General features: G+C 43.9%; 1 protein-coding gene and 1 non-coding gene across 2 annotated transcripts in view; both read left to right on the forward strand.

The window, feature by feature from the left end:
- Positions 1-17634, forward strand: part of LOC137364572 (histone H2A-like) — a 185839-nt gene that overhangs the window by 110180 nt on the left and 58025 nt on the right. The window lies entirely within an intron of this gene.
- Positions 4430-4503, forward strand: trnat-ugu (transfer RNA threonine (anticodon UGU)). The gene has a single exon. It is a non-coding gene; the product is annotated as a tRNA-Thr (tRNA).

Raw genomic sequence — 17634 nt, forward strand, 5'->3', positions numbered from 1 at the left:
GAGTTTTCCCCTTGATTCTCATTGACTTCAATTTTGCTAGGGATCCTTGATGCCACACTCACTCAAGGGCAATCACTCTCACCTCTCCTCTAGAACTCCACTCTTTTGTGTCTGTTTGAGCAAAGCTGCAATAAAAAATAAGAACAGAAGAAATATTAGCAGGAGTCGGCCATTTGGCCCTTCGAACCTGCTCCACCATTCAATAGGATCTTGGCTGACCTGATCATGGCCTCAACCCCACCTTCTTGCCTGCCCCCCATAACCCTTGACTTCCTTGCAGATAAAATTCTGTCAAACTCAGTCTTGAAGACATTCAATGACCCAGCCTCCACTAATCTCTGTGGTAGAGAATTCCAAAGATTAATGACTCTCTGAGAGAAGAAATTCCTCATTTCCTTCTTAAATGGAAGACCATTATTCAGAAACTGTGTCCCCTAGGTCTAATTCCACCATGAGGGGAAACATCCTCTCAGCATCCACCCTGTCAAGCCCCCTCAAAATCTTATATGTCTCAATACGATCACCTATCATTTTTCTTAACTCCAATGAGTATAGGTCCAACCTGATCAACTCTCCATATAAGACAACCACTTCATCACAGGAATCAATCCAGTGAACCTTCTCTGAGCTGCCTCCAATGCAAGTATATCCCTCCTTAAATAAGGAGACCAAAACTGTACACAGTACTCCAGGTGTGGTTTCACCAACACCCTGTACATTTTCAGCAAGACTTCTCTTCTTTTATACTCCATCCCCCTTGAAATAAAGGGCAACATTCCATTTGCCTTCCTAATTATTTGCTGTACCTGCATGGTAACTTTTTGTGATTCATGTACGAGGACACCCAGATCCTTCTATACCACAGCATTCTGTAGTCTCTCGCAATTTAAATAATATTTTGCTTTTCCATTCTTCTTACCAAAGTGGATAACCTCACATTTTCCCACATTATACTCTACCTGCCAAGTATTTGCCTGGAGTCGATGAACCCTGGCAGAACCTAAACTGAGCATCGATGAGCAGATTATTGCTAAGTGTCTGGTGCTTGATAGCACTATTGATGACATCTTCCATCACTTTGCTGATGATTGATAGGAGACTGATGGGGTGGTAATTAGTCAGATTGGATTTGTCCTGCTTTTTTTTTTATGGAGTGGGCACACTTGGGCAATTTTCCACATTGTCGGGTAGATGCCTGTGTTGTAACTCTACTGGAACAGTGTGGCTGAGAGCGCAGCTAGTTCTGGAGCACAAGTCTTCAGTACTAGAGCCGGGATGTTGTTAGGGCCTATTGTCATTGCTGTATCGAGTGACTTCAGCTGTTTCTTGCTATCATGTGGAGTGAATCGAATTGGCTGAAGACTGGAAACTGTGATGCTGGGGACCTCAGGAGGCCGAGATGAATCATCCACTGAGCAATTTCTGATGGAAGATGGTTGAAAATGATTTAGCTTTGGCTCCACCATTATTGAGGATGGGGATTTTTTGGAGCCTCCTCATCTGGTTAGTTATTTAATTGTCCACCATCATTCATGACTGGATGTCGCAGGACTCAGGACCTGTGATCTGATCATGAGGGAGATATCCATGCATGGAGTGGTGGGATCTATGGAAAGTGATCCTGAAGAGGGTGTCCGAGCCTGGAGTGGCGGGATCTGTGGAGAGTGATCCTGACGAGTGTGTGCAAACCTAGAATGGAAGCTTTCTGTGGAGGTACAGGAGTATGCCATTCAGACCCAGTATTTTATAAAGGTTTATCATAACTTATTTGCTTTTACTATATGTCTCTATTAATAAAGCCAAGTGTCCTGTTTGCTCTTAGAAGCCTTTTCAAACCTTCTAAGATTGGTGTACATTGTCTCTCTGCTCCGGCACCCACTTTAGAATTGTATCATTTCATTTATATGGCCTCTCCTTATTCTTCCTCCCAAATTGTATCTCTTCACAATTCTCTGTGTAAATTTTATCTGCCATGTGAAAGCCCATTTTACCAGTTTTTTTAAGCTCCCCTGAAGTGTGTTACAATCACTGGCATAGGATGAAATTCTCGAGCATTCTTTGATGCAATCTCCATGGAAAGAGCAATCTTACATGCGAGCTCGAATGTGAGATTTTGTGTGTTTAGTATCTTTTTCTCATCCACCAATATAAGCACAAATCTGTCTCATAATGCACGGTCTAAGAATATGCCAAAGTTGCAATGTAGTGATAAATTCTTCAGTGCCACAATGTACTCACCAACTGTTTCACTACTTTTCTGATTTCTGCTTCCATTTTTCTAGCTTGCCGTGATCTCTAGTGGCTTTGGGTTGAAATGTTCCTCCAACTTGGTGATGATTGTTTTGAATGGCACATCTTTTGCCTTGATGGGAGCAGGAAGCTTTGTTAGCTGGTCATACACTTCCAGGCTAATTTCCATTGGCAAAATTGCTTTCTTGCCCTCAAGAATTGCCTTATTCTGAGTCTTGACCTCTGCACTTTCACCTTCAAATTCCAAAATGTTATTAGCTCTGAAAAACATGTCCATTCTTTCAATATATGAACTGAATGGTTCTCAAGCCCTCTCATAAGTTCCTCACCTTCCGATGTATCCCATATGTGTGCAGCCATATTGTCCCAAATAAGCAATTTGAATCAGATGCACAGGAAGACCCTGCGGTATCTCATTCAACTGAAGAGACATTCTGTGGCCCAGGCTTCACACAATCCACCTAAAATCTCCACCATCCGAGCAGGTAGGTCACCAGGAGCTGCCTGATCCTGTTCACTGCAGTCCCTGCTGCTGTTTGCTGCCTATATTTACAGACTTTTATCTCATCCTCATCACCATTTTCTCTAATATATTCAGGGGGCATCAGCAGAGAAAATATACACCAAGCGTGGCAAGTGCAAGGAATTGTTTATTTGCGTCATTATGTCATGCACATAATATACAAATACATTACATGTGTGAATCATTTCTTGAGCACTTTTATACCAGATGTGTCTGAATAAATGGAACCCCGTCACAATAAACACTGTCACCTTTCAATGTTTAACGGAGAGGTTTGACGGCCTGATGTGTGTGATTCCCACAATAATGTGTTTCTACAAAGTTCGGAGAAAGACGGAGATATGAATAATTTGCAGGGAAATCTTTAAGCATATCTCCATGTTTCTCACTGACAAAGTTCTGCAAACACATGGATTCAGAAAGAACCTGAGTGCAAAATCAACAAAAATAAACACAGCCAGAGAGACTTGCAATAACCTGTAGCTCAGGGAAAGTACATGATGTTATGGAAGTGATTTTGATTTTTTTTTTGTGAAATTTTTTTTGAGGAATTCATCGTCAAACTTAATAAATGTCAGACCAGTTCTTTTTCAAGAGGGTACTGAAAGTACTAATTTGGCAACCATGTTTACTGGTTGTCACATGACTCAAGTTAAATGTAGAACAGAAACCCTGGTAACAGGGGGAAATGTGGACAGAGAAGTCAGTTGCGCCTCTTGATTGGACAAACCCGGCAGCAGCAGCACTCACCGAAGAGGGCAGAAAAATCACAAGCTTTTATTTGTCGCAGTCATTGTGTTTTACCTTCTGGAGTGAGTAGCTGATAAAGTTAGCCTGAAGAAGTGTCAAGGAAGGAGAGAAGATCACAACCCACGTTGTTTTGCAGCAAATCTTTAAAAGACCCTGAGAACTTCACTGTGTCAATTCATCTCTTCTCCTGTCTTTGAAGAAAGCCTGCTAAAATTAATTCTCAACACTGCCCCTAAAAAACTGTTCCAAAAGACCCTAGTGACCTGTCTCCGCACACTCAGAAGTTAGACTGTATGCCAGTTTTGGAACAACATATCTCATCTGCTGTTTTCTTCAGGAATGAACAAGTAATCAGCCCAAGTGTTGTTTTTGTCTTTAACAGAACTCAGAATTGTAAAAAATAATTCTTTTTTTACAGTTAACCGGTGTATGTGTGTGTGCGTGTGTGGGGCTGTGGTAAGGAAGGGGCTTTCAATGTTGGTTAAGGTAAAAAGGGAACTTTTAAAATTTCTACCTGTGTACTTATGCTTTATTTCATGACTAGTTAAAACTTGTTCTGTAATAAACTGATAATTTTGCTGTTCATTAAAGAAACCTGGTCTGTGTCTTCTATTCTGGGAAGAATAGAGTATATGATTGACTGTTTCAGGAAGTGGGAAAAGTTAAAATATATGTTGTGACCTGTGGAGAAGTGGGATGAGAATATATAGAAGGGAATGAAGAAGGGTCATTGACCTGAAACGTTAACTCTGCTTCTCTCTCCACAGATGCTGCCAGATCTGATGAGTATTTCCAGCGTTTCTTGTTTTTATTTGAGATTTCCAGCATCTGCTGGATTTTGCTTTGATATTGTTATTATATGAGAATAAATAGTGCACTCCTCTGATGTTAGCATTAACAATTTCTGCCTCTGTAGCTTAGTTGGTTAAAGCACATGTCTTGTAAACAGGAGATCCTGGGTTCAATTCCCAGTAGAGCCTTGTTTCACATTTGTGATGTAGAAATTACCTTATCAATCACCTCTAACTGTGTCTTCTGACATTTAAGTGAGAATTCAAATAACATGATTAATTTTCGTTACAGGAGATAACAGCCTTTGTGAATGATGTGAGTTTGGAATGGCTGTTCCTCCTTGTACAGAAATCCACTGCTGATATTTCAAAGGCAACTTCTTTGATACAAATTTGTTGACAGTTGTATTCAACCTGGAAAACAGCTCGACATTATTGTCACTGAAGGAAAATGTGACTGCGTTGTATGTTTCAGAGTGTTTGTGTTGTTATGTGTTGCTTGTGACTGAGACTGGGACATGATGCAAGTGGGAGGGTTGATCTGAGGTTTGGAATATTTGTCAATCAGGAACAAGAAAAATCAAAGGAACCAAATAAGAAAACCTATGTCTCGTTGTTACCGAGAAACGGTGAGAAGATATTAAACTTTGTTCTATTCAATACAGCTGTGTGAACTTTGACCTTTCCTGCCTTTTATAAACAGTATTTGAAGTGTCTCGGTAACAATGTTCAGTGTTGATGAGAGTGGGGTCTGGGTGAGCATCTGCTGAGTGTGACAGGGTCAGGACTGGATGCAGGAAGTTCTCTGACAGTCTCTCTCTCTCTCGCTCTCGCTGATGGGTTTGAGTTGATTTTCAACTGGCAGCTGTTGGTGTTTCGATAAATCAAGTTCCCTCCACCCATTCTTTTGGACAGACAGTGTAGTATAAGGATGTAAAGGGTTAATGCTGAAGACATTGGGATCAATCACTCCCACTGTCAAAGTGATGATGTAACAGTCACATGGGATGAGGTTTGGGAGAAGAGAGAGCAGCACCAAGGATGCTAGCTGAGGAGGCTTGATGAGTGTGCATATAGTATTGTGTAAATTAGAAAAACGTTCTTAGTTCTTTCAGCAGGAAATGTGTCCCGAAAATATCGAGAAACTCACAATTTTATTATTCAGGAATCGGAACACAGATATTAATTCCAAATGACCGTTCTGGGTTCATTAACAAAAAAAGGTAGAGAATAATATTACTCACTGATTGAAATCCCCCAGTGAGGAGACAGTTAAACAGGTGATCTGTTGGGGCATCCTTCGATCCAAGGTTTCAGCAACATTTAATCTCCCTTTTTGGTGAAATTCTCTGTTATATGCAACTTTTTTTTATCCAGCTTTGATGGGCAAGTGAAAAAACTGAACAGTTCCATCCTTTCTTTTCTTCCTTCTTCCCTTCTTTCGAACAATTTCTCTTTTCTGTCCCAGATCAATATAATGATGAGAATCCGAAGTTAATCTGCTGTTTCTGGTGTTTTATTCATTCCAATCAAATTCAACATTCCAATCAAATCAATTTGTTATTCCACAGTGTCTCTCCATGTGTTTTATTCTGTTGTATTCTCTCACAGTCTGTTTGATAATCAATGTTACATCTCACTCTCTGTTCTGGTGAAGATCAGAAGCAGTGATATCCGTTTGCACCACCCACCAAGTCGGACTGAGGCTGTGACTCGCCGATCATGTGGAGTTAGGAACATAGGAACATAGGAGCAGGAGTCGGCTATTCAGCCCATCGAGCCTGCCCCGCCATTCAATATGATCATGGCTGATCATCCACTTCAATGCCCATTTCCCCACACTTTCCTCATATTCCCTTATGTCATTTGTATTTAGAAATCTGTCAATCTCTGCTTTAAACATACTCAACGACTGAGCTTCCACAGCCCTCTGGGGTACAGAATTCCAAAGATTCACAACCCTCCGAGTAAAGAAATTTCTCCTCATCTCTGTCCTAAGGAGCTTCCCCCTTATTTTGAAATTGAGCCCCTGGTTCTCGACTCCCCATCCAGATGAAACATCTTAGCTGCATCTACCCTGACTGTCCTTTAAATATTTTCATGGTTTCAATGAGATCACCTCTCATTCTTTGAAACTCTAGGGAATACAGCCCCAGTTTCCCAATCTCTCTTCACAGAACAGTCCCACCATCACAGGAACAAGTCTGATGAACCTTCGTTGAACTCCCTCCATGGCAATAATATCCTTCCTAAGGTAAGGAGACCAAAACTGTACACAGTACTCCAAGTGCGGTCTAACCAAGGTTCTATACAATTGAAGCAAGAATTCACTACTCCTGTACTCAAATCCTCTTGTGATAAAGGCTAACATACTATTAGCCTTCCTAATTGCTTGCTGCACCTGCATGTTAGCTGTCAGTGACTTATTGACATGGACACCCAGATCACCCTTATATTCTATACCCCAGTTAATAAAGGAAAGGATTCCATATACCTGCTGAACCACCTTATTGACCTGTCCTGCTACCTTCAGGGATCTGTGGACATTCACTCCAATGTCTCTCACTTCATCTGCACCGTTCAGTGTTCTCCCATTAATTGTGTATTCCTTTGCCTTTTTTGACCTCCCAAATGCATCACCTCACCCTTGTCCAATTTGAATTCCATTTACCACTTCTCTCCCCACCTGACCAGTCTATTGATATCTTCCTGCAGTGTACAGCTATCCTCCTCCCTGTCAACAACACGGACAATTTTTGTGTCATCTGCAAACATCTTGATTGTGCCCTCTACATTTATGTCCATATCATTAATATATACCACAAAAAGCAGGGGACCTAGTTCTGAGCCCTGTGGAACACCACTGGAAACAGTCCTCCAGTTGCAAAAACACCTGTAACCAAGTCCTTCTTGTTTCCTGCCACTGAACCAATTTTGTGTCCAGCTTGCTACATTCCCCTGGATCCCATGTGCTTTTATTTTTTTTAACCAGTTTGCCATGTGGGACCTTGTCAAAAGTCTTGCGAAAATCCATGTAGATCAGATCAACTGCACTATCCTCACAATCCTCCTTGTTACTTCTTCAAAAACATTCAATCAAGATAGTCAGACAGGAGCTTCCCTGAACAAATCCATGCTGATGACAATTGATTAATCTGTGCCTTTCTAAGTGACAGTTTATCCTGTCTCTCAGAATTAATTCCAATAATTCGCCCACTATTGAGGTTAGGCCGACTGGTCTTTAATTATTCGGTCGATCACTCGCTTCTTTTTTCAAGAATGGTGCAATGTTAGCAATAAAAACAAAAAGTGCTGGACATACACAGCAGGTCTGGCAGCATCTGTGGAGAGAGAAGCAAAGTTAACATTTCAGGTCAGTGACCTTTCATCAGAACAGAAACGTTAACTTTGCTTCTCTCTCCACAGTTGCTGCCAGATCTGCTGTGTATTTCCAATGCAACTAGTTTTTATTTCAGATTTGCAGCATCTGCAGAATTTTGCTTTTATTGCAGTGTTACGAGACCTCCAATCCTCTGACATCACACCCGTATCCAGTGAGGGATTGGAAACTGATGGTCAGACCTTCCACTATTTCCTCCCTGACTTCTTTTAACAGCCTGGGGTACATTTCATCCGGCCCTGATGATTTATCCACTTTCAAGGATGCTAATCCCATTTATACTTCTTCTCTCCCTCAGTTTATCATGTCCAATACTTCACACTCCTTCTCCTTAATTACAATATCTGCATCACCCCCCTCATTTGTGAAGACAGTAAAATATTCATTAATAAACATGCCAACATCTTCCACACTGACACATAGGTTACATTTTTAGGTCTTTGATGGGCCCTACTCTTTCCTCAGTTGCCTCTGACTGCAATGTATTGATGAAACATCTTTGGATTTGTTTTGATTTTGCTTGATTATATTCTTTCATGATCTCTGTTTGTTCTTCATCGCTACTCCCAAATACCTCTAGTCATGTCAAAACACAACTTGTCAGAAGGGGAATTTGAACCCACCCCTGCAGAGAGAATTGTGATCTGATTGAACCGTCTCAGACTGCTCGACCATCCTGACTACCCCATGTGTATGTTTAATGCTGACGAAATTATCCATTCATTGTGAAAGTATTTGTGAGATTGTGGAAATGTCTGGAAGAGGAAAGACCAACGGGAAAGCTCGGTCCAAGGCCAAGTCTCGCTCCTCTCGGGCTGGACTGCAGTTCCCGGTGGGCCGCGTTCACAGGCTCCTGAGAAAGGGTAACTATGCTGAGCGTGTGGGTGCCAGAGCCCAGGTCTATCTGGCTGCTGTGCTCGAGTATCTGACTGCTGAAATCCTCGAGCTGGGCGGTAACGCGGCCCGGGACAACAAGAAGACCCGCATCATCCCCAGACACCTACAGCTGGCCGTCCTCAATGATGAGGAGCTCAACAAGCTGCTGGGAGGGGTGGCCATCGTTCAGGGTATGGTGCTGCCTAATATCCAGGCCGTGTTGCTGCCCAAGAAAACCAGCACTCCGGGCACCAAAACCAAGTCAATCTGCCAGGATTTTTTCAAATACTCAAAGGCTCTTTTCAGAGCCACCCACAGTATCTGAAAGGGCTGATTACTGTCTGAAGTCTGCTGTACTCACACCTCTGTCTATCCCTCTTCATTTGGAACAACCAATGCTATCTTCCATTCCTTTCACCATTATGTGTTTAACTAGCTTCTCCTTATAGTCAGTCCAATATCAATGTACTAATGAAATGATCTGTGTCAGTGCTGGCAATTTCCATAGAATCATAGAAAAATTAGGGCACAGAAGGAGCCCATTCAGCCCATCGCGTTTGCTCTTCCGAAAAAACTAGCCACCCAATCTATTCCCACCTTCCAGCACCTGATCCGCAGACTTGCAGGTTACAGCACTTCAGGTGCATGTCCAGGTATTTTTAAATGAGTTGAGGGCTTCTGCCTCCACCACCATTCCTGGCAGCGAATTCCAGACACCCACCACCGTCTGGGTAAAAACGTTTCCCCTCATGTCCCCTCTAATCCTTCTACCAATCACCTTAAATCTGTGCCCCCTGGTAACTGACCTCCCCACCAGGGGAAACAGGTCCTTACTGTCCACTCTGTCTAGGCGCCTCATAATTTTGTACACCTCATTCAAGTCACCCCTCAGACTCCTCTGTTCTAAGGAAAACAACCCGAGTTGCTCCAATATTTGCTCATAGCTGCAACTTTCAAGCCCTGGCAACGTTCTTGTAAATCCCCTCTGTACTCTCTCCAGAGCAATTATGTCCTTTCTGTAATGTGGTGACCAGAACTGTACGCCATACTCCAGCTGTGGCCGAACCGCCGTTTTATACAGTTCTAGCATTACATCCCTACTTTTCTATTCTATACCTTGGCCAATAAAGGAAAGCATTCCATATGCCTTCTTCACCACTCTATCTACCTGTCCTGCCACTTTCAGGGACCTGTGGGCATGCACTCCAAAGTCTCTCACTTCTTCTACCCCTCTCAATATCTTCCCACTTATTGTGTGTTCCCTTGCTTTGTTTGCCCTCCCCAAATGCATTCCCTCACACTTCTCCAGATTGAATTCCATTTGCCACTTTTCCACCCACTCAATCAATCCATTCATATCATTCTGAAGTCTACAGCTATCCTCCTCACTATCAATTACACGGCCAATTTTTGTGTCATCAGCAAATTTCCCAATCATACCTCCCACATTTAATTCCAAATCATTAATATATACCACAAACAGCAAGGGACCCAATACTGAGCCCTGTGGAATGCCACTGAAAACTGCTTTCCATTCGCAAAAACATCCGTCGATAACTATCCTTTGTTTCCTGTCACTGAGTCAATTTTGGATCCAACCTGCCACATTCCCCTGTATTCCATGGGCTTTCATTTTACTGACCAGTCTGCCATGTGGGTCCTTATTAAAATCCATGTAGACCACATCCACCACACTATCCTCATCAATGTTCCTTGTTACTTCCTCAAAAAACTCAATCAATTTAGTGAGACATGACCTTCCCTTAACAAATCCATGCTGACTATCCCTGATTAATCCGTGCCTTTCTAAGTGGCAGTTTATCCTGTCCCTCAGAATTGATTCTAATAATTTACCCACCATCGAGGTCAGACTGACCGGCCTATAATTATTTGGCCTATCCCTCACATCCTTTTTAAATAATAGTACAACATTCGCAGACCTCCAATCCTCCGGCACCTCCCCCATATCCAGTGAGGATTTGAAGATGATCCTCAGCGCATCCACTATTTCCTCCCTGGCTTCCTTTAACAACCTTAGATGCAAATCATCCGGCCCTGGTGACTTATTCATTTTGAAGGATGTCAGACCCTCTAGTACTTCCACTCTCATTATGCTTATCGTATCTAATATTTCACACTCCTCTTCTTTGTCTGCATCATCCCTCTCCTTTGTGAAGGCAGAGACAAAAACTCATTAAGAACCCCACACACATCTTCTGCATCCACTCATACGTTCCCTTGTACATCTCTGATAGGCCGTACCCTTTCCTTAGTTATCCTCTTGCTCTTAATGTACTGACAGAACATCTTTGGGGTTTCCTTCAAGTAGTTGTATCCAGTCCACATCCACCAAGTCACCTCTCAGTTTTGTAAAATTTGCCTTCCCCCAATTTAGAACTTTTACTTCTGTTGTATCTTTGTCCTTTTACATGATTATGCCAAAACTAATTGCAGTTTGGTTACTAGGGGTGGTGGTGGTGTAGTGGTCTTGTCAGTGGATTTGTCAGTAGATTAGTAACCCAGACACCGAGGGTGTTGCTCAGGGGACGTGGGTTCAAATCCCACCATCGAAATTTAAATCCAAATAATAAATCTGTAATTAAAACGCAAGTCTAATGATGGCCATGAAACCATTGTTGATGGTTGTAAAAACCCATCTGGTTTACTAATGCCCTTTAGGGAAGGAAATCTGCTGTTTGTGTCTGGCCTGCATGCGACTGCAGACCCACAGCAATGTGGTTGACTCTTACATGCCCTCTGAAATGGCCGAGCGAGCCACTCAGTTGAAACTAAACACTACGAAGTCAATAAAAAGGAATGAAACCAGACGGACCACCCGGCGTCGACCTGGGCACCAGAAATGACAATGGCAAACCCAGCGCTGTCGACCCTGCAAAGTCCTCCTTAGTAACATCTGGTGGCTTGTGTTAAGTTGGGAGAGCAACAGCCTGACATAGTCATACTCACAGAATCATACCTTACAGGCAATGTCGCAGACACTGCCATCACCATCCCTGGGTATGTCCTGTCCCACGGGCAGGACAGACTCACCAGAGGTGTCGGTACAGTAGAGAGGGAATTGCCCTGGAAGTCCTCAACATCGACTCTGGACCCCATGAGGTCTCATGGCATCAGATCAAACAATGGACAAGGAAACCTCCTGCTGATTACCACCTACTGCCCTCCCTCAGCTGATGAGTCAGTACTCCTCCATGTTGAACAGCACTTGGAGGAAGCACTGAGGGTGGCAAGAGCACAGAATGTACTCTGGGTGGGGGACTTCAATGTCCATCACCAAGAGTGGCACGGGATCATCTCTACTGGCCGAATCCTAAAGGACATATCTGCTAGTGCTGCTTGATGGCAATGTTGATGACACCTTCCATCACTTTAGGCCCCATCAGTCTACTCTCAATCATCAGTAAAATGATAGAAGGTACCATCAAGCGGCACTCGCTAAGCAATAACCTGCATCAGTGACACTCAGTTTGGGTTCTGCCAGGGCCACTCAGCGCCTGACCTCATGACAGCCTTGGTTCAAACATGGACAAAAGAGGTGAGGTGTGAGTGATTGTCTTTGACATCAAGGCAGTATTTGACCGAGTATGGCATCAAGGAGCCCTCGCAAAACTGAGGTCAATGGGAAAACCCTCCACTGGCTGGAGTCATACCTAGCGCAAAGGAAGATGGTTGTGGTTGTTGGGGGTCAATCATCTGAGCTCCAGGACATCACTGCAGGCGCTCCTCAGGGTAATGTCCTCAGCCCAACCATCTTCAGCTGCTTCATCAATGGCCTTCCTTCAATCATAAGGTCAGAAGTGGGAATGTTCGCTGATGATTGCACAATGTTCAGCACCATTCATGACTCCTCAGATACTGAAGCAGTCCGTGTAGAAATGCAGCAAGACATGGACAATATCCAGGCTTGGGCTGATAAGTGGCAAGTAACATTCGGGCCGCACAAGTGCCAGGCAATGACCATCACCAACAAGAGAGAATCGAACTAACTCCCCTTGACATTCAATGGCATTGCCACTGCTGAATCCCCCACTATCAACATCCGAGGGGCACCATTGACCAGAAACTGAACTGGGGTAGCCATATAAATACAGTGGCTACAAGAGCAGGTCAGAGGCTAGGAATCCTGAGGCGAGTAACCCACCTCCTGACTCCACAAAGCCTGTCCACCATCTACAAGGCACATGTCAGGAGTGTGTTGGAATAGTCTCCACTTGCCTGGATAGGTGCAGCTCCAACAACACTCAAGAAGCTCAACACCATCCAGGACAAAGCAGCCCACTTGATTGGCAGCCCATCTACAAACATTCACTCCCTCCACCACCGACGCACAGTGGCAGCAGTGTGTACCATCTACAAGATGCACTGCAGCAATGCACCAAGGCTCCTTGAACAGCACCTTCCAAACCTGTGACCTCTACCAACTAGAAGTACAAGGGCAGAAAATGCATGGGAACACCACCACCTGCAAGTTCCCCACCAGGACACACACCATCCTGACTTGGAGCTATATCGCTGATCCTTCACTGTCACTGGGTCAAAATCCTGGAACTCCATTCTGAATAGCACTGTGGGTGCACCTACCCCAAATGGACTGCAGCGGTTCAAGAAGGCAGCTCACCACCACCTTCCCAAGGGCAATTAGGGATGGGTATTAAATGCTGACCTGGCCAGCGATGCCCAAAATCCCATGAATGAATAAAAAAAAGCTATCTCCAAAATGGTCACCCACTGCTACTTGCCCAGCTTCATTACTGAAGACTCGCCCTAGAATTGTGCCCCCTCTCATTGGGCTTGTGATGTGCTGGCTATTAAAGTTCTCTTGAATGCAGTTCAATTATTTTGTGCCCCCTGTGCCCTTCACACTGTTTGTATCCCAGTTGATATTGGGATAGTTGAAATCCCCAACTATTATTTCCCTATAGTTTTGCACTCAGCAATTTGCCTACATATTTGTTCTTCTATCTCTCTCTCACTATTTGGGGGTCTACAGAACACTCCTAGTAGTGTGGCTGCCCCTTTTTTATTTCTGAGCTCCACCCATATGGCCTCATTTAATGATTCATTTAGCATATAATCCCTCCTCAAAGCTGTATGCCTTCCTTAACTAATAATGCTACACTCCCACCTTTTTTTATCCCTATGCCACATGAAAACTCTATATCCAGAGATGTTGAGCTGCCATTCTTGCCCTCTTGAAGCCAAGTTTCCCTTATTGCAATGATATTGTGTTACCATGTGTGGGCACAATGGCGCAGTGGTCAGCACCACAGCTCCAGGAACCCGGGTTCGATTCTGGTTACTACCTGTGTCGAGTTTGCAAGTTCTCCCTGTGGGTTTTCGCCGGGTGCTCCGGTTTCCTAAAAACAGCCAAAGACTTGCAGGTTGATAGGTAAATTGGCCATTGTAAATTGCACCTAGTGTAAGTAGGTGGTAGGGAATATGGGATTACTGGAGGGTTAGTATAAATGGGTGGTTGTTGGTCAGCACAGACTCAGTGGGCCAAAGGGCCTGTTTCAGTGCTGTATCTCTAAATAAAAATAAAAAGTGTGATGTTACTTTATCAGCGCAGGCTTGGAGGGCCGAATGGCCTGTTCCTGTGCTGTATTGTTCTATGTGTCTATCTGGGCCCTCAGCTCATCAGCTTTATTTACGATATGAATATACATACAAGTATAAAAATTAGGAGCAGGAGTAGGCCATTCGACCCCTAGACCCTGCTTCCCCATTCAATAAGTTCATGGCTGAACTGATTACTCCACATTCCCGCCTACCCCCGATAACCTTTCACCCCTTTGCTTATCAAGAATCGATGTCCCTCTGCCTTAAAAATATTCAAAGTCTCTGCTTCCACCGCCTATTGAGGAAGAGAGTTCCAAAAACTCACCACCCTCTGAAGGAAAAAAATTCTCCTCATCTCTGTCTTAAATGGGTGACCCCTTATTTTCTAACAGTGACCCCTAATTCCAGATTCTCCCACAAGGGGAAACATCCTTTCCACATCCACCCTGTCAAGACTCCTCAGGATCTGATATGTTTCAATCAAGTTGCCTCTTTAAATAAATAAATATCCTTTAACACTGCCAAATTCCTCTGCTGCACACTTTTTAAACTTTGCTTCTTCTGTCTTTCAGAGTCATTTGCTAATTTTCTGCCTCCCGTTCCCTGCCCTGAAATTGCCCTGTCTGAAACTGCCCTCAGGTTCCCATCAAGCTGCCAAATTAGTTTAAACAATCCCCAACAGCACCTGCAAGGATATTCATCCCAGTCCTGTTCAGGTGCAGACCGTTCGACGTATATAGGTCCTACCTTCCCCAGAACTGGTCCCAATGCCCCAGAAATCGGAAGCCCTCCTTCCTGCACCATCTCTCCAGCCATGCATTCATCTGGTGTATTCTCCTATTTCTATACTCACTAGCATGTGGCCTTGGGAGTAATTTGGAGATTACTACCTTTGAGGTCCTGCTTGCTAATCTCTTTCCTAACTCCCTAAACTCAGCCTGAAGGATCTCATCCCTCTTTCTTCCTATATCGTTGGTACCAATGTGGACCACGACCTCTGGCTGTGCATCCTTGCCCTCCAGAATGCTCTGTAGCCAGTGATATCCATGATCCTTGCACCAAGGAGGAAACCTGGTTTGTGAGCACTGAAATACCTATCTGTTCCCCTTACTATACAATCCCCTACCAGTATTGCTCGCTTGTATTTTCTCCTCCCTCCCTGCACAGCTGAGCCACCCATGGAGTTCTGGTCATGACTGTCACTGCAGTCTCCAGAGGAACCCTCTCTCCCATCAGTACTCCGAACTGAATACCAGTTAGAAAGTGGGATGCCCTCCAGGGACTCCTGCACTACCTGCCTTGACCTTCTTGTCTGTCTGGCAAACTCCCAATCCCTCTCAGCCTGTGCTCTCTTCAGCTCCGAGGTGACGACCTGCTGAAAAGTTCTATCCACGTAGTTCTCTGCCTTGCAGATGCACAACAGTGACTCCAGTTGCTGCTCGAGTTCTGAAACCTGGAGCTCAAGCTTCTGCAGCTGGTGACATTTCCTGCAGATGTGTTTGTCAAGGACACATGGTGCATCCATGACTTCCCACATACCACAGGAGGCACATTCCACTTGGCCGAGCTGCCCTGCCATTACTTAGCTTTACAAACTAATTATTGCTCGTGTAATAAGTGTAATAAGTAGAATTATTTACCAGTTACTCACCAATCAGCTTCTTCCCCTGTACCATGGAGGCTAAAAAAGCAGAAAAGAAAAGAGACCAAAGAGCACCTCCTTCCCCTAGTCAGTGAAGTCCCTCACACATCAACTCACAGCTTTACACTCTGTCCAAACAGCACTTTCTAATTCGTAATTATTATAAATTACACTAACTAAAACATTAGTAACCTGACCAATTACAAGGTAGCTATTTGAGGGTTTTTAAACAAAGAGCTTTTTCCCCTATCCTGATTTCAGGTCCCACTCTGGACACTTGCTTTTGATTCCAGGACACTGAGGGCAGGGTGCTGCCGAATATCCAGGCCGTGTTGCTGCCCAAGAAAACCAGCGCTCCGGGCACCAAAACCAAGTCAATCTGCCAGGATTTTATCAAATACCCAAAGGCTCTTTTCAGATCCACCCACAGTATCTGAAAGGGCTGATTACTGTCTGAAGTCTGCTGTACCCACACCTCTGTCTATCCCTCTTCATCTAGAACAACCAGCGTCATCTTCCATTCCTTTCACCATCATGTGTTTAACTCGCTTCTCCTTATAGACAGTCAGATATCAATGTAATAATGAAATGATCTGTGTCAGTGCTGGCCATTTCCCTGTCCTGATTTCAGACCCCACTCTGGACACTTGTTTCCCATTCCAGGACCTACTTGTATTAATATTCAGCACCACCTGTCAGTCAGAAACTTGTCTCAATGAACTGATCCTTTCACTGAACTTCCAACTGCTGCTGTCTATTTCTCGAGGGAAAGAGCTGCTCACTGTGTAAGGATGTGAGGGGAATGTAACCCGGCTGCTGGTGAGAAGGTCCCGTCTTCTCAATCAAAAGCCTTTTATTTTACTACAGTGATTCCCAGATTCCCAGCTGGTCTGTTGAGGATTTTGTTTTCACAGAAATATGTTGTTAAATACAAATCTGATTCCAACATGTCAGTAACAGGACAGAATGGGAACCTTTTAAAAGAATGAATCAACTATTTCAGTGGCTTCTCACTGTCCCCCTGAAGCCTGTGTGAAGGGGAATTACCAATAGTCTGCAATTTATTACTTCCACACCGAGTTTGAGTTATTTGTCGCGTGAAAGTTTGCTGAACGGAGTCTTTTACTGTCAGTTAAGGATGAGAAGTTGACAAAAATTGGCAAAATAAAGCTGTTCATAAAATAGCGCCAGCAATTTGAGTCGGTAAAAGCAGAATTGTGTTTTAAAAGCGTTTTTTTAAAGCATGACGGGAAAATAGATTTTTATGTACTTTTCCAGTCGATCACTTCTTTTCCACAGTGAAATTGGCGGCTTTCACGAATTCAAATATTCTGCCAGGTTGACAGTTTCAGCCAATGATTTGCTGTATTTTGTGCTTCGAGGTTCTCTGATTGGATCATTCATTTTATCTAATGGCCGTGTGGACGAATGGATAAGGCGTTTGACTTCAGTGTATTTTATGAGGTTATCGGAAGATTGTAGGTTCGAGTTCTGCCCCGGTCATTTTGACCCAAAGGGGTCATGCAGGGCTTTGGGGATCGAGTCAGGGACTGAACAGATTGGAAACCCGACATGGACTTGATGGGGCGAATGGCCTCCTCATGTGGAAAGAGATGCAGTGGTTTTTGTCGAGGTTCATCCCAAGCAGCTCTGTAACACAGGAGTCTGTGCTCTGCGGGCTGTTCCCAGGTACGCACACCGAGACAAACATCAACTGCTGCTGGAGGACTATCAATTCGGTGAAAGACGCCCTTTGGTCTGCCCGAAACTTGCTGGTCTTCCAGCGCAAAGAGTTGTCCACCACCGAATGTTGCAGACTGGC

Source organism: Heterodontus francisci, unplaced genomic scaffold (assembly GCF_036365525.1).
Source record: "Heterodontus francisci isolate sHetFra1 unplaced genomic scaffold, sHetFra1.hap1 HAP1_SCAFFOLD_174, whole genome shotgun sequence".
NCBI classification, from domain to species: Eukaryota; Metazoa; Chordata; class Chondrichthyes; order Heterodontiformes; family Heterodontidae; genus Heterodontus; species Heterodontus francisci.